Source organism: Narcine bancroftii, chromosome 1, assembly GCF_036971445.1.
Source record: "Narcine bancroftii isolate sNarBan1 chromosome 1, sNarBan1.hap1, whole genome shotgun sequence".
NCBI lineage: Eukaryota > Metazoa > Chordata > Chondrichthyes > Torpediniformes > Narcinidae > Narcine > Narcine bancroftii.
In genome coordinates, this window is record NC_091469.1 from 122,045,498 (window position 1) to 122,070,195 (window position 24,698).

General features: G+C 41.4%; 1 protein-coding gene across 4 annotated transcripts in view; it reads left to right on the forward strand.

The window, feature by feature from the left end:
* Positions 1–24,698, forward strand: part of iqgap2 (IQ motif containing GTPase activating protein 2) — a 340,680-nt gene that overhangs the window by 107,126 nt on the left and 208,856 nt on the right. The window contains exon 1 of one of the 4 annotated variants that reach the window (XM_069937789.1): positions 21,332–21,420. The exons of the other annotated variants lie outside the window; for them this stretch is intronic. The gene's annotated coding sequence lies outside the window, so the exon portion shown is untranslated. Of the gene's footprint in view, positions 1–21,331; positions 21,421–24,698 lie in introns of those variants that run through there. 4 annotated transcript variants of the gene reach the window in all.

Consider the following 24,698-nt stretch of genomic DNA (forward strand, 5'->3'; position numbering starts at 1 on the left):
TTAACTTTTAGGCAATTAAAAGATAAATATAATATACAAAATAATACAATTTTGTATATTAATTGTATCTAAATAAAGAAATTAGGAATAGATTTGAGGCCCCCACAACAAAGTCAGTTTGAAAGTATAACATCAGATACACTTATGGTGAAGAAATTTATTACTAATATGTATATAAAATTTACAAAAAGATCTATATAAATCAAAATTACGATGGGAGAGAGATCTAAATATATAAAGTCAATAGGAAATATGGTCAAAATTGTGTCAAGAGAGTGTTACGAATACAATTAATGCTAGATATCATTTGGATAAGGGTTTTCGATGGACCAAGGAAATAGGGACCTTTGTTTACATTCAGTATGATCCTGTGAAAAAGTGGAAACGTTTTGGAATGAATTGAGTGTATTATTAGGGCAAATTATGAAGATAATGTTACAAAAAGATCCAAGAATATTTTTACTTGGGAATATATATGAAAAAGATATAAAACTGAAATTGGATAAATATCAAGAAATTTTTTTTAAGTATAGCTACTGCAAAGAAATGTATAGTGGTAACATGGAAAATGTATTATTAGGCAGATGGCACATTTAAATGAAAAATTGTATACCTTTAGAAAAAAATTATATATAGTCTAAGAAATCAAGTTGAAATTTTTTTTTTAATTTAGAAACCATATGGAATTATTCAAATGAATTTTTTTAAAATTAGATTGGTTTGCACTTTATTTGTTCCTCCAGTTATTTTCATTGGAATTTTTTTCCTTTGGGGAATTGCTGCTCTGTTTGATTCTGATTGAGTCATCTGGGAATGTACATGCAGGAATTGTGGAAAGGCTTTTCCCATTGAGAGTAGGAGAGATGGATACAAGAGGTCATGGGTTGAGCGTTGACGGGCAAAGGTTTAGGAGTAACATGAGGGGGAACTTCTTTACTCAGAGAGTGGTTACTGTGTGGAATGGGATTCTGGGAAAGGTGGTGGAGGCAGGGTCAATTTTGTCATTTAAGAGTTGAATAAGTATATGGATGGGAGGTGTATGGAGGGATATGGGCAGAGTGCTGGTAAGTGGGATTAGAGGAGGGGACTTGGATCAGTGCGGACTGGAAGGGCCAAATTGGCCTGTTTCCGTGCTGTAATTGTTATATGGTTATATATGGATTATACCCATTCCTCTCAATTAGAAGCTATAAAAATAATGAATAGTATACATGCTAATAATATATCTTTAGAAGTAGGTGTTCTTTTCTTTTTCTTCTGTTGGGGAGGGTGGTTGGAGAGAAAAAAATTTAAAATTTTGTGTATACTGAATTATTCCTTTTTGTATTGATACAAATGTAAATAAAATTTTCCCCCAAAAATGCCCCATCTTTAAACATGTCACTTTTGAAGTGACGCTAGTGTTTCAGGTTGAACTGACCATGACATCCATGTGCGCATTTGTGGAAGACATTTTTGTAAATGGTAATTCTTCATTGATTTGGCCTAAGAAGCTTGTTTATTCTGGCATTTCTTTTCAATTACTTTTTAAAGCTGCTGTTCAAAGCTATCTGCCAAAGTAGACACTTCCAGAACCGGTGGGAGTGCGTTCATTGCTGTGTTCTGAAGTAAATCTGTAATTAATTGCATGACCTAGTTCTGTTTTTGGTTACGATACAGTTGCTGTTTATCTTCAGTAGTGTTCATTTTTAAAAAAAAATAGAAACTTAGCCAAACTTGCATTGGCCTGAACATTTCAAACTGTACCAAATCACATGTTTTTGAATACCACTCATGAAATGTGTGATTGTTTACTGGTGATAAAACTAAACTCCATTAATCCAGTGTACTCAGGACCTTGGTGTTAGAACAGCAGATTTTCTGGACTTATTGGATGTTACTCCTCATAATATGCCAATTCACTTTTTTGGATGTAATGCGGTGTTATAACGTTTTCAATGAAAATATAATTATAAAAGGAGCATAGGAAAATGGCCTCCCAGAGAGCTTGATGTTGAACCACCAGGATTATAGTGGATTATAGTTTTAACTGCAAATGATTCTTGGAGTTCAGCATTGAAGTAGTTTGCATAAGTTGATGTTAAGGGTTTTTTCTGACATGTTCTATCTGACAATTTTTCATTGCTCACAGCCTCTCCATGTGAGAGAAAATGTCGCCACCACCACTTGAGCATGCACTCTACCAACTTGCTCACATTGTCATACTTGACCCAGAGCAACATGTTGCAAACATACTTGAAGGATGCATTCTCTTCATATTTGAGAGGTGTCAGACAAAGTAGTGACTCTCTGTCTGCCTTTCAGTAGACAAAAAGGGAAAGAATTTCATGTACGTTATATTCTAAATGTAGTGTTGCATGACGATAATGGAACCTTTACCTTTACTTTAACCTGTCTTTAACATTATTAATGCCAATTTCTTTAACATTCCTGCATACCCTTGTCTTTCTTTGGGTCAGATCTTGCCGTTAGTAGGCCTTCTGTTTAATGTCCACAAGACTGAGGCTCTGCATCAGGTTGCCCTCAGACAGCAGAAGTTCATGACAAGACCCTGGTCAACTTCTCGTGTTCTGTCCACCCCTTAGTGAAGGAAGGCAGTGATTAATTTTATCAATACACTTATGCAAACTTTGATAAATTTGAATAAAATTTTAAGACCTGTGATAAGTAAAAACACAAAATGCTGGAGAAGCTCGACAGGTCAAACAGTGTCAGGTAAAGGTAATGATATATAACCGGCGTTTCAGGTTAAAGCCCTTCATCAAATTATGAGAGAAAGCTGGCAAGCGTAGGAACAAGAGTAGGAGAGGGGAAGGTGGGGGGTGGCAAAGCAGGCGATGATAGATGGAGAAAGGATGGAGGGGACAGCAGCAGTGAGGGGGAGGGGGAATGGTAGGTCTGTGTGGGTGAAAGAACTGGAAAGACAGGGAAAGGGGGAGGGAATAGAAAAGGCGAGCAGGTTAATGGAAAGCAGTAAATTCAATTTTCATGCCATGTGGGTGGAGGGTGTCCAGAGAGAAAATAATGTGGTGTTCCTCCAATCTGCAGGTGGTCAGGGTTAGACAGTATACAAGGCCATGGACAATCATGAATATGGGAGTGTGACCCAGAATTGAAATGGCTGGTCTCTGGGAGGTTGCTGTGGTTGTGAACAGATGGAGGTGCTGAGTGAAGTGAACTCCCAGTCTGCAACTGGTCTCTCCGATGTAGAGAATACCACAAAGGGAGCACCGGAGGCAGTAAATGGGCCCCCTGGATATACACGTGTGAAGTGTTGCATCATATGAAAGGCCTGTTTAGGGCCCAGGACAATGGTGAGGGAGGAGGTGTGCGTGAAAGTGTTGCACTTTCTTTCGGGCACAGTGGAAGGTCCTGGGGGTGTGATGGGTGGGGAGGGATGAGTGCACAAGTGAATCATGGAGGGAGTAGTCCCTGCGGAAGACCAAGAAGGAAGGACAGGGAAAAATCTGTCTGGTGGTGGGTACTAAGTGCTGCAAATTCCGATGGATGATGCTTTGGATGCAGAGGCTGATGGGATGGTAGGTGAAGGGGATTCTATGTTTGTTGCATCTGGGGGAAGAGGGCGCCAGGGTAGATGAGTGGGAAATGGAGGAGATGCAGGTGAGGGCTGAGTTGATAGTGGTGGAAGAGAAGCCACAGTTGTGGAAGAAGGCATAGATTTCAGAAGCTCTGGGTTAGAAGACCTCATCTTGGGAATAGATGCAGTGGAGATGGAGAAATTGAGAGAAAGGGATGGAATTCTTGCAGGGGGCAGGGTGTGAGGAAGTGTAGTCCAGGGTGTTGTGGGATTTGGGAGGGTTTATAGAACATGTCAGTGGACAGCTTGTCTCCCGAGATGGCGACAGAGAGATCCAGGAAGGGGAGGTTTATCAGAGATGGACCAGATGAGTTTGAGATCAGGATGGAAGTTGTCTGCGAAGTGGATGAAGCTGGCAAGCTCATCGTGGGTGCATGAGGTAGGCGTCATGGAGGAAGAGATGGTGGGGGGGTCTTGCCTTTGTAGGCTTGCAGCATGGATTGCTCCACAAAGCCTATAAACAGGTAGGTGGGAACCCATGCCTACTCCTTTGATTTGGAGGAAGTGGGATGAGTTAAAGGAGGTTATTTAGAGGGAGGACGTTCTGCCAGGTGGAGGAGGGTTGTAGTAGGGGGTGACTGATCGGGTCTTTGGTCCAGGAAGAAGCAAAGTGCTTTTGGACCTTCTGCATGGGGGATATTAGGGGGGATTGGGCATCCATTGTGAAGATGAGGCCATCTGGTTTGGGGAATCTAAAGTCATTGAGGAGATGGAGAGCATGTGAGGTGGGGAAGGATTGGACCTGGGGAGAAAAGATAGATTCAAGGTAAGATGAAACTAGTTTGGTGGAGCAGGAGCAGGCAGAAACAATGGGTCTGCATGGATGGTTGGATTTGTGTATCTTGGGTAGGAGGTAGAAAGGAGCCCTTCATCAAGGGCTCAAGCCTGAAACATTGGTGATGTATCTATACCTTTGCTACATAAAGGCATGAGTTTCTGTAGCATTTGTGTTTTTTCACTTAACCACGGTAGCAACAGAATCCTGTGTTTTACCCAGTGGTTAGGTTGGGAATCAGTGTCATGTGTGGGAGTGGTGGGGGGGGGGGGGGAGATGAGGTTAGGGGGGGGCGGTGGAAGAAGAGTACGGCCTGTGATAAAACTCTCCTGAGCAGCAATGATCCCAGACTTCTCGCACCTTTCTTTCTGAGACTTGGGCTAGCCACAATACGTGGATTGGATAGGTACCACCAGTGCTGTCTCTGATCATGCTCCAAATTCCCTACAAGGATGTGGAGCAACCATCAAGATAGTCCCCCCACTCCCCAGCCAACATCATCAGCATTGAGTTCTCAGTCACTTTAATTTGGTTCTTTTGGGCTGGCCTTGTCCATCACATTCCCTACCACCAGATTTCTGAAATAGATATATTACAGATGTCTGGAAAGAAGTCGCCACATGGACACAATAAAAAGTCCAAGAAGAAATGCAAACCTCTCCATTGGTTGTTGGGAAACCTCCTCCACTTTTAGGTCATCATGAGAGGAACATTGGGGATGGTGTTGAGAGCTTCTTGTCCATTTTGGAGGGTACAGAAGCCTCACCTCATGAGCTAGTACTTGCTCCTTAAGTGTGTGAAAACACTCAGCAGATTGAAACATGAAAGTCTGCAGACACTGTGATTGTAATCAAAAACACACCGAAATGCTGGGGGAACTCAGCTGGCCGGTCTTTTCAGCATCCATAAAAAGCAAAGATATATTGCTGACGTTTCGGGCCTGAGCCCTTCAGAATTCTGCTTATTCCTTGAAGAAAGGCTAAGGCCCGAAATGTCAGCAATATATCTTTGATTTCTTTGGCTTGGCTTCGCGGACGAAGATTTATGGAGGGGGTAAAAAGTCCACGTCAGCTGCAGGCTCGTTTGTGGCTGACCAGTCCGATGCGGGACAGGCAGACACGATTGCAGCGGTTGCAAGGGAAAATTGGTTGGTTGGGGTTGGGTGTTGGGTTTTTCCTCCTTTGCCTTTTGTCAGTGAGGTGGGCTCTGCGGTCTTCTTCAAAGGAGGCTGCTGCCCGCCAAACTGTGAGGCGCCAAGATGCACGGTTTGATTTAATGGACGTTGAAAAGACTGGCCTGCCGAGTTCCTCCAGCATTTCAGTGGGATTTTGATTACAATCACCAAAAGACTTAAGGCAGTTTCTTCCCTGCAGCCATCAAGGCCTTGTTTGGTGCTGATTGATCTTTCTTTTCTTTGTATTCCTAAAGTCTGTAAATTGTGACCATGAATGTTATAAATAATCTGGTAATCTGTTTGAGGAAGAACCCCTCTCACTGTAGGAGGTATTTTGTGACCAATAAACAGAAACTCCTGCCCCATATTTGGTGTCCCATGCTGGCTTTGCCAATCAGCACAGAATCCACAAATTCAAGTGAAAGGAAGTCATCTTTGGTCTTGAGGGACTGCTTAAGAAGGAAGTTTGTAAAACATTTCCCTAAGTGCAGGCTTCTTTGGGAAGCCAGCTGCCATTTGATACACAGTTTGTCCAAGTGTAATTGGCAGCCTGCACTCACGAATTTGTTCTGACAACCAAGAAGTCTCTGGCTTATCGTCAAAATAGTTGGGACATTCTCATTCAAGATCTCTCAAACTATTTAAAATTAAAGACACTCTGGGATATTAAAAAAAGAGAAACAAAATTGAAAAAGGAAATACTAGAACATAATTAAAGACTATCGATTACATTTAAACCAACATGATTGAATGAAATGAAAGGAAATGACCTTGTATTTGCACTTCTCCCTTCAGGCCTTTCCTGAATTAGTCAATGGGCTCCTCATACGGCACAAGCTGACCTGGCACTGGTTCAACAGGTGGAGTTCCAAACCTTAGTGCTCGGAGTTAAACAGGAGTTCTGGGTTTGGTGATCAGCAGATTAGGATCTCTGCCTTCACTGAAGCCTGACCACTGACCCCATTACATGGATAAATGCTACAAGTTTTTAATTGATCTGTCCTCTTGGGTTTTAATCCTCCTTTTCTCATTTTAGCTTGAGATGTAGATTTTACTTGCCTCTTTCTTTCCTTGTATTCCTCTTTGTGTAGATCTCTTCCCTGGCAACCTTCTGCTCTTTTGATCTTTTCTCATGACCATTTAAAATGTCTACACTGGGCATCTAAAAGTTGGTGTCCTCTCTATGACCCTGTATTTAGGGGCTTTGATTAAATTAGCTCATTGTGTGTCTTGCTGCAGATTTGTGTGACTGGTGGTGGAGCTTTATCCCCACTTTCTGGTATAATTTCCTTTTCTTTCTAATGTCTTGCTGCTTCTTGGAATCCATCATAGAACATAGAACAATACAGCATTGTACAGGCCCGTTGGCCCTCAATGTTGTGCCGACCCATTAAATTTCTCACTATGCGTTTCTATAGTATCGTACTGTTTTTTCCTCATTATGCAAAGCATCTTTAGACAATTTTGTAGATTTAAAGATGCTAAATCCACTTAGTTGTGGTTCGTGTTTATTTGATCTTTGCCAGCTACAATGTTGGTCTCTGGAAGCCATTGGTATTTTTTGGATAAGATGCATTTAAGATATTTCCAGTTCAACAATTTTCAGATCCAGCATAATCTTCTTAATGCTTCCAACATTGTATTTTATTTCAGAATTGTTTCTTTTTTACTGCCTTCTATTCCCTTCCCGTGCTGCTAGTTATTTCAGCTGTTGAATACATGAATATCATACCTGCTGTATTCCAGTTAGTAACATCACTACCAAAGTGCCTAACTTCTAACATGAAGTTAATTTGCCCAAGTCAATGTAGTTTTAAGTAATTTGGAAGCTCCCAGTTTAGAGTTTTTGCTTTCTACTTTACAGAATGTCTTAATTACAATAATTTAATTCTCAAGCATGCATTCCTTTTTAGTGCTTGTTAATATTTCAAGGGACACATTTTATCTTTAGTGCAGGGCTAAACCCATTACTGTTCCCTTCCTAATTTAATTTGCCAACATGTTGTTAGTCCCAGATCTGCCATGAAGGGATGTATAATGGCACATCCAGCGAGATGAAAAGCAATGTAACATGCAAGTCAAACAAACAAGAGACATCTGCCCATATAACAAAGCAATTTTAACTAAAGAAGTCAAACATGAGAAGCACCTTCTGGCTGCCTGTAAAGTAAAAATCTAATGTTGACGGCTTAATAGATCATTGCATTCCTGATTAATCCCACATTATCCATTGCTTTTTAGCACGGGAAGAAAAAAAATATAATTTCTGAGTATGTCAATGCAGATCTGTCGCTTGAAACATGGTTTTGTTTGGAAGTTGCAAACTAGCATGGGTAGAGCAGTGACTGATAGGCAGGAAGCGGAGTGGAAGTAAAGGGATCCTATTCAGATTGGTTACCAGTGGTGTTCCACAGGGGTCAGTGTTTATAACCATATAACCGTTTACAGCGCAGAAACAGGCCATGTCAGCCCTTCGAGTCTGCACCGGTTCTCTTGAACAACTCCACTAGCTCAACCCTCCTACTCCTCCGCCCATAACCCTCCGACCCCCTCACCTCCATGTACACATCCAACCTTCTCTTAAATGACAGATACATTGGAGCGGCACAGCTGGCACAGCTGGCAACACTATGACTGTGCCAGAGACCCAGGTTAGAATCCGGCCTCATCTGTAAGGAGTTTGCTCTGGTTTCTCCCACTTTTCAAAACATATGGGGTTGCAGGTTAATTGGGGTATGTGGGGAGCAGAAGCTTGTGGGCTGGAAGGATCTGTTACCATGTTGTATGTCTAAATTTTTAAAAAAAATTAAAATTGGGTGCCATGGACATTTCAGCCACTTGAATTGGAATCAAGCTGGATTGTGATAACATCAACTATTTTTCCCCATCCTTCTTGCTGATATCAGAATGATCATCTGTGACCATGTACAACATGGTATTGAGCACAATTTAGAGCGGGGGTGGTCACAGCACGGGCAGCTCGCAGATATATGTTGGCTGGAGGCTCCTGAAGCTGCCCTGGGACATCCCGAATCCCTGCAGCCAGAGCAGTTAGTCCTGGAATGGTCAGAGCCTTTGCGGCATGACCAGGAGAGGGAAGCGGGAGTGGGCACTGGAGGAACAGCCCCTGCACAAGAATGGAGTAAGCAGGGACCACTGAAATGTGGGTTCTCCTCGCTCAGGCAAGGCCACTCCACAGCTGTTGGGCCGCTTCTTTTTACATTGTACACAAATGTACTTAAATTTGCAGATGATACCAAAATAGGTGATAGGGTGGGTGGTGTGGAGGATACTGAAAGGCTGCAGAGAGACTTGGATAGATTAGGAGAATGGGTATAGAGGTGGCAGATAAAATGCAATGTTGGAAAGTGTATGGTCACACACATTAGTAGAACTAGATTTATTTAAATTCAAAATTTTGATATGCAATTGGACTTGGGAGTCCTCATGCAGGATGCCCTAAAGGTTAACCTCCAGGTTGAGTCAGTGGTGAAGAAAGTGAATGCAATGTTGGCATTCATGTTTAGAGGAATAGCACATAAAAGCGGGGATGTAATGTTGGGACTCTAAATGGCACTGGTGAGATCACACTTAGAGTACTATGTACAGTTTTGGGTGCTTGTTTGAGAAAATTTGTTGGAGAGGGCTCAGAGAAGATTTACTAGAATGAAAACAGGAATGAAAGGATTAACTTAGGAGGAACATTTGTCACTCTCGATCTATGCTCGTTGGAGTACAGAAGCATGAGCGGAGATCTCATAGAAGCCTTTTGAATGCTGAAAGAACAGGACAAAGAAGATGTGGCAAGGTTGCTTCCCATAATAGGGGAGTCTTGGACAAGAGGGCACAACATCAGGATAAAAGAGCATCAATTTAAAGCAGATGTGGAAATATTTCTTTATCCAGATGGTCATGAGACTTTGGAAATTGTTGCCACAGGCAGCTGTGGAAGCGAAGTTGTTTGGTGTATTTAAGGCATCAAGGATTAAAGGGAGAAGGCTGGGGAGTGGGGCTGAGTGGGAGGATGGATCAGCTCATGATAGAATGGCAGAGCAGACTCGATGGGCCATTTGGCCTACTTCTGCTCCTATATCTTGTGAACTTTCTTTCAGAATTGTCAATATTATTGACTGATTCTGCCCATTTGGTTGGACAGGTAAACTTTTGAGATAATTGGGAATAAATTGGTATGGTGTAACACTTTTGCAGTTAATCAAATATTGGTGAAGTTTGTTGATACTTAACTGAAATTTGCTATTTGGGAGGTGCAGAGAGTCATCAACTAGAACATTCCTTCATGTGTCTGACTGGCTGATTAAAGTTCCCATTCTAAATTTTCGTACCCTGTCAAATTATCAGTAATCCTGTAATCTTTGTCTTCCCACCCACCCGAAAATTCACAAGGAGTGTAAAATGTGATGTCTTGAAAGGCAGAAGTCTGTTTATTTGTGTTTATTGCTGAGCCATGACTTCCATGGTATAAGTATTGCAGGTATTTAGAAGAACTATCTTTTGAACAGACGTTGTTTGCAGCATTCTGCTGCCTAAAGTTTTAAAACCTCATGATATCTGTTATGGTCTACTAATGTATGGTCTGTGCTACTGTTTTCTTCTAAACCAATGTGAGTTGCCATCTATGGGGATTGGGGGAGGGACAAAATGAGTGTATGGCATGTCTTGAGAAGGAATGTTGACTGAGCTAGAGCTTTTTTTAATTTGGAATGACAAAGCATGTGATGTGACTTAATAGAGGTACTGTATATAAGATTATAAAAGGCATAGATAGGGTGGGCAGCAGGTACTGTTTTCCTAGGGTGACAATAGCAAATCAAGAGGACATCTGTTTTAGGTGAGTAGAGGAAAGTTCTGGGAGATGTTAGAGGTAAGTTTTTTTAGACTGAGAATGGAAGATGCCTGGAATGCATCGTCTAGGGAGGTGGCGGAGGCTGGTACCATCGGCACATTCTCAAGTCTCTTAAAGAGGCACATGGATGTAATAAAAATTGAGGGTTATGGGTGGGTGGTTGGGAACAGTTAGATTAAGCACAGACCCTCAACCCACGTCATCATGGGCCGAGGGTCTGTACTGTGCTATAATATTCTACGATCAAAGGACTAAAAGAACCCTTGGCTAGTTTTCATCCTTTTGCACTGTTTGAACCTGACATGCACATGGATTTTACATTAACTGATTTTTCTCTCTGAAATGCAGTTATGTCCAACTTTAGTCTCTGTTGATGGGCAGAAAAAACAAATATTCCATTGGTTAAATATGCAGGATAAGTTGGATATCCAAACATTGACTCAGAACAAATATTCTTGTGTTGAACTTGACATTAGCTCTCTGGTTCATGTCATTTTTCTGCCCTGCAGCTCATTCTCATTTGTGTGATTTTGCATGTCCTTTTGAGTTTATTCGAAATGTTTACAGATGGACACTCTGTGTTATGTAGATCTGGCCTGCTAACTATAATCAGTGGTTTTCTCCTGTATATTGAACATTTTCAAGATGCAACCAAACATAATGAATTACAAGCCCAAAGTTATTTCAAACTTTCAAAGAGATCCTGATCCTTAAACAAGGAAAGGTGTAAAACAGGTCCTGGATTGATGTGGAGTAGGATTATACAGGTTGGTGCAACATTGTGGATCGAAGATCCTGTACTGCTTCAAATGTGACCAGGACCGACTGGAGAGCTTTTGCTAGATAGGTTGGGACTTGTATTTTCCATGGAGCAATGGAGTGACCTTTTTATAGAGGGTTATAAAAACATGAAGACCACAGATGGGGTGAATTATGTCTTTTTCCCAGGGTTGGAAATTCAAAACTGGAGGGCACAAGTTTCTGGTGATGAGAAAGAAAATTGACAGGACCTGAGGGCAACTCTTTGCACAGAAGGTGGTGGGTGTGGAACAGTTTGCCAGAGGAGGTGATAGAGGTGGGTACAATGACAATACCAGAGAGACTTTCAGACAGATACACAAATAGGAAAGGCCTCCCTACAGCAGGCATATGTGGCTAGCTGAGAGAGGCAACTTGGTAGCATGAATGAGTTTACAGACTCTACAACTCCACTGTTAAAGGCAGAGCTGCATATCCCAGTAGTCTCTGGTCCAATCAAGGTCTGGTAAGTTTTGAATATAATCACTTTAAATGGCCTCAGGTAGCCAGCTTGTGCCAGGCCATCAAATGTTTTGTTCAAATATTTTATAACTTGGATACTTGGCTGCAGTTTAAACCCAAGGCTTTAAATGGTACTTAAGGAAATATCTTTTTTATGTAATCAGCCATTGTGAACCTGTGAGAGGTGCAGCAGGAGGAAGGGAGTACAGCCTAGTGAGAGGGGGAAGGCCATCGACCAGAATGAACTCTGGACAGGAACTATGAAGGAGTCGGGCAGAGAAGCTGGCCGAGGGGGTCTGGGAGGGGGTCACTTACTGATCAGCAATCAGGAGTGGAAGTGGAGAGTTCTGTATGAGTGGCACAGCGACAGTGAGAGGTGTGTGGAAGGCTTAAAAACAGTCATGCATTGTATGGTCTTGGACATTGCATCACCTTTCCAAGCACCTTGCATGTTAGTACATCGTCACACGCAGTGAAGGAAAGGTGGATTGTGTTTAATTCACAGTTTAAAAAAAATCATGTTTGCATTGTTTTTACTTTTCATTCAAATTGAACTCGAATGCAGTAAACAGCTATATAGTTCTTTTTAGTGGCTTGTAGGTCAGTTGTGTGTGTAGTTTATCCTTAATTGAAATAGAAAATTATCTTATTCAAGGTTTTATAAGAAATTTCTACTTTATTTATTTATAAATTGGCTAGTTCACAATGTGAAAATCAGGCTTTAAGTTATAAAAAGACTGCTAATTTTTAATTGCCTTAGAAGTTGATAACATGTCAGCTTAATGATGTTGAAAAATTGCATAAGTGAGAGCTTGTTTTAAATCTTCACTGAATACATGAACTCAAGAGGTTTCAGTTTTGATTCCTGGGCAGTAGTTTGTTTAATGATTTTTGCCTTGGATTATTGTAGAGGTGATTGTCAGCCTTAGAGGGGAAATAATAGCTGTCCTTTTTAGTATTATCCAGGAGCTTCTGAATTATGGAAAAGTTTCCTTTTTTTTGGCAACAAGGGTGAGCTAAACCATGTGTCTCTAAGGACCATTGTTGGCTTGGCCTGGTGAATGTGAGTTTCCAGCACTCATATGGTAGAAGAGACCTTTCCTCTCCAATCAGCTGCAACTTGGGGAGAGGATCATGAGAGAGGTTGGTGTAAAAGTGTAGATGTTTAGAGATTCAAGGGTGCATGCAGGATAATGGAGAGGAAGTGTGGATGATCAGTGAGTGAGAATGAGGGGTAGGTGCCTGAACAAAATGTCAGGATGTACTAACAAATAGGGAGGTGCTGGTGGACAGTGTGAGAGGACAAATGCCATGGACTTGCAACGAATGCCTACCTAAGGGAGGTAAATGACCTTGACTCCCAGATACCAGCCCAGGTTGGGTTGAGCCCATCAGCAAATGCCAAATGAGACTTCAACTCTCCAATTAAAGCCTGCTTTGGTTTTCTTGAATATGCAGTAGAACTTGTGAAGTGCTCATTCTAATTTTGGCAGTAAAATCAGCAACATGGATTGCTTGAGCCTTGTAGTCTCTTTCTGGACTGTAAATCCTCCAGAATTTTTGGGAGTAAAAGAAATTACACAAGTCTTCATTTCCATTCATTCTCTTGTTATCCTACAAAGCATAGATCTCCAATTCCTGTAAAAGTATTTTAATGCAAGCTATTTTGAAAACCAACTGGGAACCCACTAAAGATAATTATCAAGTTAGGATTCACGTTTTAAGTTGGTGAGTTTTCTCACCTGACTGGCCGTCTGTGCTGAAGGACTTCAGTCCTACAATAAATGGAAGTGGGAAATGACTTAACTGCTCATGTATATTAATCAATAGAATGATGAGAACAGTAATTTAATATGTTTACATTTTTTTGGTAGATACAGAGCAGATAAAGACAATCATGTCTTCTACCAACATCAGATGCTTATCTATTATTCCATTTACAAGCATTGATCCCCATAGTCTACTCTGCCTTGACAATTCAAGTGCTTATCCAGATGCTGCTTAAATGTTGTGAGAATGTCTGCTGTTTTCATCTTCTTAGCCAATATCTTGCATTTTTAATTAATGAAAAAAAAATCTTCCTCTAATCCCCTCCGTCCCTTTAACTCTTTGGACTCTGGCAATTTTTAACCTTTCATAATATATACTCTGGATTGGGTCCATGGGTGAACCTTTACAGTATGAACCAGCTGATGGTTGACTGTAAAACCAGTCCCGGAAAACTGAGACATGGATTATACGTGCTTGTTGGTAGTCCAGCAAAACCAGCACATGGAGTCCAAACAGTTAACTCCTCACTCTTTGTGCATGCTTTACTGACTTGGACAATATTGTACACTTTACCTCCTCAGCTTCAATCTCCTAGAAAACCAGACTAAACAATCATTGGACATTTACTTCTTTAAAAAAAAATCATATTTATAAATATACTTGGAATATTGTGGTCAGTTCTGGTCACCTCACTACAGGAAGGGAGTGGACGGTATAGAGATTTATCAGGTATTTGCCTGGTTTGGAGAGCATGCCTTATGAGGATAGGTTGAGTGAACCTGGTCTTTTCTCCTCGGAGCAATGGAGAATGAGGGATGAACTGATAGAACTATAAGATGATCTGAGGCACTAGTGGAGTTGTTCAAGTGAACCGGTACGGACTTGAAGGGCCGACATGGCCTGTTTCCACGCTGTAAACAGTTATATGGTTATTGATTGTGTGGATGAGGGTAGTTTCTCCCCCCACCCCCCACCCAGGGCTGAAACAGCTAAAGCATGTTTTTCCACATGCAGTAGAGGGTGTATGGAATGCACTGCTGGCAACGGTGTAGAGGAAAGTACAAAAGGATCATTTAAGAGATCTTTGTATAGGAATATGGAACTGAGTAAACTGGAAGGTTATGCAGTAGTGACATTTCTAGGCATTTGTGTAGAGTAGGTCAAAGCACAGTGGGCTAAAGGGCCTGTAGTGTGCTGTAAATTTCCACATTTTGTGTTCTAATCCATCTCTGGTAACATTTTGATGTATCCTTCTGTACATCCTCTGGTGCAATCGTGTGCTGCGTTGTACCTTCACTAGACGAGAACCTCGTCATTTATAGGTAGGCTTGGTGCTGCTTCCAGCATTACCTTCTGCACTCATCATACCAGAGTTGAATCCCCGGATGATCCCACTCCATTTCTGATGTACTGATGGTTATTGAATGCTGTGTTGACCAAGTTTTCTTTGGTAATGCTGTGCGCATTAGAAAGGCGAAGTGCCATTTCCAGCTGCAGATGCTGTAGCCTGGCACTGTGCTCTGCCCTGTGTCAATGTCCCAAGTGTTTCGGCACTTTTTGTATGTGAGAACAGGTTCCACACCATGGAAGAATGTCATTGGCTGCAAAGTGGTAAGCTTGCGGAATACACTAGAAAAATGTAAGCTCTTCACCAGGGAACATCAGAGGTAATCTGCTTTGCAAGAGAAAGGCTGGTCTGCAGGCAACTTTAAGGGGTGTGCTGGCGGTTTGGTAGCTGTGAAGGTCATATTAATATTAAGCTTCTTTTGTCAACGATCTTTTCGGTCAACTGCAACAGAAGCTATGTGTCAGATAACTATGACGTTTGTACCTGCATGGAGGAAGCACCTGATACAGTGCATGTTTGGGGAAACATCTTTATCACATACTCAGTGGAAAGAAGATGCAGATTAGAGGAAAGGGGTTTTAGTTATTTACAAGCTTCCTGGTGGTCCATTGTATTACAAATAGACCCCGTGTGCCTATCATGGTTCTGTTTATGAAGCTGAATGCATCTGTTCCTAGGCAGAATACTGGCAACTACCTTATCCACGGTTCTGCTCAAGTGTTTTCATTATGCACAATCAACTCTCCTCATTTAACTAAAGAGATCTCTTGGAATTACTGCATCATTTTCCATCATGATAATATTTATGGAGGGATTTAATAAGTGTTTGACAGCCTATTCCCCTGGATGTCATGTAGATATTCTTCACTGCTGTTCTTCAGAATGCCACACCAGACTTGAAGTTAGGGGTCTTCCTTCAAATGAGGGGTGATGGCGGGCTCCTCAACCCCGCAAGACTTAGAGCAAAATAAAAGTCAAGGACATTGTGGCGCACGAGCTACAGTTGGCTGATGACTGCACACTGGCTGTCCACTCTCTCGAAGACTTAGAGGAGATCACCAGTCACTTGCCAGTGCTGCTAAGAGCTATGGGTTGACAATCAGCCTGAAAATGATGAAAGTTTTGTACCAACTGGCTCCTGGCTCAAGCTTCAAAGACCAGCTGTCTTCATTGATGACACTCATCTCCATGCTGCCAACGAATTTTGCTACCTGGGCAGCACAATGAGTTGCAGCTATTAATATTGCTACTTGATCTAGGGCAGTGGTTCCCAACCTTTTACTTTCTACTCAAATACCACTTTAAGTATTCCCTATGGCATAAATGATCTGTGATTAGTGATTGCTTCAGGTGGTATGTGAGTAGGAAGGGAAGGTTGAGAATCACTGCTCTCGACCCAATTATTACTGAAATATTTTGCTCGAGAAAAATTGTCATTGGCCCATTTCCTTTGGAGTTATGAAACCATGCATATAACAAGTCAATTAGGTACGATTAAAACAGTGGTTTTCAAACTTTTTCTTTCCACCTACATACCACCTTAAGCAATCCCTTACTAATCACAAAGCATCTATGGCATAGGGATTAATTAAAGTAGTATGTGAGTGGAAAGAAAAAGGTTGAGAACCACTGGTCCAGGGCTCTAGAAAAATTTAGATAAATTTGGAATTGGTCACGGTTACCATTCTTGACCCCATCGTTGGGTCTTCCTGGAGACAACTTGAGAATGAAGCAAGATTACATTGATTCTGCCTGGAATTGCCACATATAAAACAGCTGTTTGGTTAAAGAGGTATTGGGAGCCAAAATTTGAGGAAAGGGATAAAGACTTCTCCCCTCTCTGCCACCCCATTTGCTGCCAGGATTCCTGACATTTCTCATTCAAGTGAGAAAAGCTGTCTTTCAGATTTTCTATCACACGTTTAAGGTCCTACAACAAAGAGTTTCAGTTAACCTGTTTGGAACCCAAATGCCAAAAATTCCCTCATTATTTGCAAGGGTTAAATATCCTGCATCAAAGTTGTAACCTTTTGAAGTGCTCACTCCCACGTGTATGCAGCAGCCAAAGTATGCTTCTGTGATTAAATATTAACTAGTGTACCAAGTGGGACTGTAACACAAGGTCACCTACAGAAACCTACAGCAATATGTGTAGCACACAACGAGAACCTTGCATCAACACAGCTATATGTTTAGACTTTTTACTTACTAGCTTAACAGTTCAAATTTTAATATAAACAACAAAACATGAATGGACATGGCTTAAATTATTCTTTAGATATATTTATTATGTCAAGTCATCTGGAAAAACATTACTGTCCATGTGGTTTCAGTATTAGCTATTCATTTACAGCATCTTTCTAAAGATAACATTCAAAGTCCAGTGTGTCACAGATTATTCAGTAATGGCAGTATTTTAAGATTTTTCATTAAACCAACTGCAGGCCAAGGATTTGGTAAGATTCAGGTTAACAGTTCAAATTGTATGTTCACTAAGGTATAGATATTTTCCATAGTTTCACAGTATCTACACCTGTTAACCCATTTCCATTATCACAAAGGTCAATTGCCATGGAATATAAAATTAGATTTTTAACTTTCTAAACCATCTTAAGTCTTTGAACATGTGACTAGAGTCACAATATGAGTCCATTCATATTGGACAACAATATTAACTGAATGTATTAAATGTACAGTAGCTTAATATTTAACAATGAAGAGATGAACCAGTGTATCATTGAGCAAGAAAACATCATGTGCATTATGACAGTCACAAACCTTAAAAGACTTACTGAATTGTTCATTTCTGTTCACCCTTCAACTGCACAGGGATAGTCAGGCTGTGCAGAAGTTAAGAATGAGTGTTCCTGCACTGGAAAGGCCCAAGTAGGGAGACCACTCGATCTTCTCCCAAGTTCCCCAGCTTCATTGATGCCATGGGACATGGAGGAAAACACTCTTGGGTGTGGGCCCTGAAAATGCCGTGAGTTGTGCTGAAGATGTATATGCCAGAGTTAGCCAAGCAGACATTGAATCTTAACAGAGAAAGGCTTGATTGAGCATGCTTATTTCATACCTAACCAATTTGCTGACCTTTATAATTTCATACCCATCCATAAAGAAAAGAACCATTAATACACAATCAAAAGAATTGCTGGTCACCAATCTTAACTTGTGGCCGCAAAGTTTGAACCTCAAAATGACCGCATCTTCAAGGGATTTATTGTTGCATTGATTCTGATGCAACTGCGAGAACTTAATAACGTAAATACGTTGATTGAAAATCTAGAGTTGCTCAGTATTCCTCCAGCTCTTGAGGGGTTAGGTAGATGGAGCGTTTTTTTTTTGAAAACAAGGCCATGCATGTACACTTCATTTTAGTAGTCAGTCTTTCCCAATGAAATCTGTCTGAATCATATAATTCTGATGGTAATGATTCAATTTTTACTATTTGGGACTTGTAGTTTTTCTGTTTAATGATGTTAAATCTATCATCTTAAAGCTGATGATGGCTCATTTGGTGGATCACGCAGTAAAGCTTCTTTATCGGATGGAAGCTTGGATTTTGTTTTGCTTTTCTGGAGCCTCTTTTGTCGATGGCTTTGCAGCCAATGAACTAATTTTAGAAGTCTAGTTGTTGGTGTGATGCTATCAGTGGTGAAGTGGCCCTTGCTTTCATTTTAAAGTGAATAGAACTCCCCAGGTTTGAGCACTTGCTTCAAGCCCTAGCATGAGAATGCCTTAAGTATGATGCTTCATTGCACGTGGCAGGCACTTGTGTGCTCCTCTGTTGAATCTGTCTGAAGCACAAGAGCATCAGAGGGGTGATGTTGCTCGGCCATGGAGCCACTCAGGCCACAAAAAGTTCCTGTACGTTGACGAAGTCGCTGTCTACTGCTCACATCCGCGGCCAGTCCACAGACACCTATTGCCAATTTGTGTTAGCATTGGGGCTAGAATTAACTGGAAGAAGAGCAAGGCAATGCTGTTCAGTAACTGGCCCAACCAGTCCGCTATCTGTTTGTCAGCATAATTAACTGATCAGAGACTTGCGAGTATCATTTTAAAGACTTGATTTTGCGTGATGTATTAAGGAGAATAGGTAGCAGTCTTCACTGCTATCGGACTCTTTTTTTAAAAAAATCCACCTCTATACAGATTTATACAGAGAGATGAAGAAGTTCCCACAGAAAACAGGATTAGATCAGCTCTAGCTACCTGAAGATGCTAGGGATCTGATATGGAAGACCTGAGGCATAAAACAGTTGGTTAGAGCCAATAGTGATGGGTCATCAGAAATCAGGACTGCAGGTGCAACGCACCTTCTCAATAACAGGGAAGAACCTGGTCATCAGGTCTGAGGTGCTCTTATTACTGCAACTGTCCTCTGCTCTGGCAGCCACCAGGTCTTCCAGTTCACCTGGAGGTACGGAATGATAGGGTGGTTATGTGGACGACACATAATGGTGAGAGCAGGACTGTATCCCACATGGCCCTCAACCCTATAACCACTTTCATGTGTGGGTGCATTAGGCTGTACATGAAACCAAGGTGCGAGGGCATCAAATGCTGCAATGAAAAATGGGCTTGGCCCCATTGCCACACATTTTCACAGTCGGTCGGATATTGCTGCATTACCAATCGTTATTGGAAAAATCTTATCCAGACAAACACCTTTGACCGCATCCATCAGGTTGGGGTCAGCATGGTGTGTCCTGCAGATACTGAGGAACAAAGATTCAATGGATACTGTGGGAAAGCTCACTGAGCAACTATCCAAAGCATCTGGCAGAAAGCCTCATTGCCAGAACTCAAGATTAGGTACCAGGATCCAGCCCGACTGTGATGAGAGGAGCCCTCCCTGATGACAGAATCCTTTCTGTACAACTAGATGGACCTCAAGTCCATTCTCAAGGGTGACCATTCTCAAACTTTTTTGGCCATGGCACCCTTAAGACTCTGGTCAAAATTTATGATGCTCACTTCCCCGTTTTGTTGGTTTCTTTCGTATTTCTCTCCGATTGACTAAATAAAAAAAGATTTTTTTAAAACTTGTGACTTCAGACCCTCTTATATATGCTGTAGCCCCAGAGTGGGGGGTAGGGAGGGGAGGCATATAGCCTCCACAGAGAATGGCTGCTCTAGACAACTGGAATCAGGAGGAGAACAGTTACCCACCTCTGCAGACCATGAATTTGCTAGGAGTAAGTAGAGAAAGATGCTTGCATCTTGGTTGCAATTCATCCTGAACAGCAGTGCAACAGGCAACTCTGATTTACGGTCTGTTCCTGGGGACACACACTGAAGCAAACTCCCAGAGCTGCTGAAAGAGTTTATTGTCACATACATAGAACATTGTAGCAGAGAAATCAGGCCCTTTGGCCCTTCTAATCTGTGCTAAACTATTATTCAGTCCTACTGAACTGCACCCAGTCCATAGCCCTCCATACCCCTCCCATCCATGTAACTGTCCAAATTTTCCTTAAATGTTAAAATTGAGCCCACGTTCACCGCTTCAGCTGGCATCTCGTTCCATTCTTCCACCACTCTCTGTATGAAGAAATTCTCCCTAAACTTCTCCCCTTTCACCCTTCATGCGTGTCCTCTGGTTTGTATCTCACCTAACATCAGAGGAAAAAGTCTACTGGCATTTATTCTATCTATACCAGTCATAATGTTGTATACCGCAATCAAATCCCTCCTAATTCTTCCACGCTTCAGGGAATAAAGTCCTAACCCGTTTAACCTTTCCCTGTAGTTCAGTTCCTTGAGTCCTAGCAACATCCTAGTAAATTTTACCTGCACTTTCTATCTTATTGACGTCTTTCCTGGAGTTAGGTGATCAAAACTGCACAGAATACTCCAAATTTGGCCTCACCAGTGTCTTGTACAACTTTACCATAGCATCCCAACTCTTAGACTCAATACTTTGATTTATGAAGGCCAACGTGATAAAAGCTCTCTTCGCAACCCTATCTACCTGTGCTGCCATTTTCAGGGAATTGTGTATCTGTATTTTCCCTCCAATCCCTCTGTTCTACTGTACTCCTCAGTGCCCCACCATTTATCATGTATGTCCTACCTTGATTTGTCCTCCAAAATGCAACACCTCAAACTGGGCTGCCAGTTTTCAGCCCATTTTTTTCCAGCTGGTCTAGATCTCTCTGCAAGCTTTAAAAGATGTCCATTACATCTGCAGGCTTTGTCATCTGCAATGTACTGTATATATATATATATGCACTGAAATTTCTTCTGCTGCTCAAAAGGTTTTTTCTTAAAAAAAGCGGCTGCCTTAATATATGTAACTGAATTTACAGATAATACCTAATTATACTAGTGCTCAAAGTGACTGCAATGGTACAGACAATCCTTTTGTGGCAATTGATCAGTTCCTGATTTGTGTAGCAAACAAGAGGTTCAAGGGCCTCTTGTTAACCTAATCTTTGATCATAGAATTATTCTGAATACAGACTTTGATCAATGTTACTTTCTTGCATTTAAGAATGGATTGAATGTTAACAACAGAAAATGTATCCTGGCTAGTCTATCCAAGTTATAGAAAAAGACCTGAAATATTTTTGAACTAACTTGATGCTTTTAGATCTGGACAAACAGTTCATTCAGAGCCACAGTAAGTTTTGTTTGTGCAGTAACTTGACTCTTACTGTACTACAATCAGAGCATTTATATTGGGCTGGTGAATTGGCTTCAACAATTCTATTTTTCTGGATTACTTTTGAATGTTTCAACAGTAATGCTTGTCATCTGTTGACACATATTTAGTGATATGAAATATGTGTCTGAAATAATTGTCAAATTGATTTGGAAGTCTCAAAGTTTGGTAAACTAGGTTTACTTGCTGAAATTTCTTTTGATCTTTTGAAGTTAGAGTACACTTTGGATCTTTGTTTTCCTGCTTAAACAAGTGTCTGAATAACTGGTTGGAGAAGCCTGTGTTTCCTACCCAGAGAACAGCTAACCTTTGTCAGTATGGATAGGTTCATGACAATTGTATCTTCGGGACTTATTCACAGTATTGTGAGAAACAGCTGAGTGCAATCACGGAGTAGGCAGGACCGAACCACTAATTAGCTAGATTGCTGACTAAGATCATGGCTCTGATCTCAACAGCTCCAATACGGTGAAGGAAACGAGATCTTCATTTAATTTATAATCACTGATTAACCTATTTGACTGTTTTAGAACCCTGCTTTCTACACACTGACCTCTCCTGGTGGAACTAAAATGTAACGGGCAACAGGCATTAGAACATTGTTCTTGGATAAAACCTTGTTATTTATGCATTTTTATTTATGACACTTGTTTTACTTGGAGCAAGCAAGCAAGGTGCAAAGTTGGTTGGCTTGGTAACTCGTTTTTTGCCATTCTAATTTCTCTCTAATGTTTGCCGACGGCTTTTCTCAGTAGTTAAGGAGGGTCTCTTTGCAGATGAAAATAATGTTTGAATTTCAGCACCCTAATTTAAATCTCTGCACCCCACTTCCTTAACAGAAATTTAGCTGTCTAAGCACCTAAATCAGGATGGCCAACCTTTTAATTTTTAATTTAGACATACAGAGTCTTTTTGGCCTACAAGTCTGTGCTTCCCAATTAGACTACACCCCTGGTACATACTCGTGGGCCGAAATGGCCTTTTACCATGCAGTTTGTCTAAATTAAAAGGTTGGCCACCCTGATCTAAATGAACTTTAAATGAAAATTGTATATTAATTTCTTACCAATTTCTAGCTAATACATTTACTATGAACACAATCACTTTGCCTCCGAGTCAGAAAGCTCCTGGCTCAGCTTCCATCTGATGAAATGTTGCAACAGACCAGTGGTTCTCAACCTTTTTCTTTCCACTCACATACCACTTTAAGTAATCCTTATGCCATAAATGCTCTGTCATTAGTAAGGGATTGCTTAAGGTGGTATGTGAGGAAAAGATTGGTGAAATCCAGAGTAGGTCCCTTGCAGTCAGAATCAGGGGAATATATAATGGGGAATAAGGAAATGGCAGACCAATTAAATTCTTACTTTAGTTCTGTTTTCACAAGAAAGGATACAAATAACCTCCCAAGGTTGTTGGGAAACATAGAGACTAATCCAAGGGAGGAGCTGAAAGAAATCAGTATCTCTAAGGACATGGTCTTGGGGAAATTGAAGGGATTGAAGGCCGATAAATTCCAGGGGCCTGATAATCTACATCCTAGGGTACTTAAAGAAGTGGACATTCAGATAGCAGATGCTTTAAGAATTATTTTCTAGAACTCAATAGACTCAGGATCCGTACTCATGGATTGGAGGGTAGCTAATGTTACCCCACTATTTAAAAAGGGGGGGGGTAGAGAAAAAGCAGAGAATTATAGGCCTTACATCAGTAATGGGCAAAATGATGGAATCCATTATTAAGGATGTAATAGCGGAGCATATGACTAGCAGAGAAGGGATTGGACAGAGTCAACATGGATTTACAAAAGATAAATCGTGCTTGACAAATCTATTGGAATTCTTTGAGATGGTGACAGGTAAAATAGATGGGGGAGAGCCAATGGATGTGGTGTACCTGGATTTCCAAAAGGCCTTCAATAAGGTCCCACATAAACGACTGGCATGCAAAATCAAGGCTCATGGGATTGGGGGCAAGGTATTGATGTGGATTGAGAACTGGCTGGCAGATAGAAAACAGAGAGTTGGGATAAACGGCTCATTTTCTGAGTGGCAGGCGGTGACCTGTGGGGTGCCCAGCTGTTCACAATTTACATTAATGATCTGGATGAAGGGATTAGATGTAATATCTCCAAATTTGCTAGGAGGGGTTGTGTGCACTGAAGAGGGGGTCAGAAAGCTCCAGTGTGATTTGGATAAATTGGGGGACTGGGCAGATACATGGCAAATGCACTACAATGTGGATAAATGTGAGGTAATCCACTTTGGTAATACAAACCGGAGGGCAGATTACTATTTGAATGGCAATAGATTGGGAGATGGGGAAGTGCAGAGAAACCTAGGAGTTCTTGTGCACCAGTCACTGAAGGCGAGCATGCAGGTACAGCAGGCGGTTAAAAAGGCAAATGGTATGTTGGCCTTCATATCAAGAGGGTTTGAGTATAGGAATAAAGATACCTTACTGCAGCTGTATAGGGCCTTGGTGAGACCCCACCTGGAGTATTGTGTGCAGTTTTGGTCGCCTTATCTGAGGAAGGATGTTCTTGCAATGGAGGGAGTGCAGAGGCGATTCACCAGGCTGATACCTGGAATGGCAGGAATGACTTATGAGTAAAAATTGCACAATTTGGGATTGTACTCGCTGGAGTTTAGAAGATTGAGGGGGGGATCTCATAGAGACATATAAAATTCTGGCAGGACTGGACAGAATGGATGCGGAAGGGATGTTTCTAATGGTGGGGGAGTCCAGAACCCCGGGGCCATGGTTCGAGGATAATAGGCAAACCATTTAGAACCGAGATGAGGAGGAATTTCTTTACCCAGAGGGTGGTGAATCTGTGGAATTCATTACCACAGAGAGCAGTAGAGGCAGGTTCATTGAATATATTTAAGAGGGAATTAGATCTATTCCTTCAGTATAAGGGAATTAGGGGTTACGGAGAGAAGGCGGGGACGGGGTACTGAACTTTAAGATCAGCCATGATCTCATGGAATGGCGGAGCAGGCTTGAAGGGCCAAATGAGCTACTCCTGCTCCTATCTTCTATGTTTCTATGTGGTTGGGAAGGGAAGGTTGAGAATCACTGCTCACGACACAATTTTTACTGAAATATTTTGCTTGAGAAAAATTGTCATTGGCCCATTTCCTTTGGGGTTATGAAATCGTGCAATCCCTTACTAATCACCGAGCACCTATGGCATAGCGAATATTTAAATTGGTATGTGAGTAGAAAGAAAA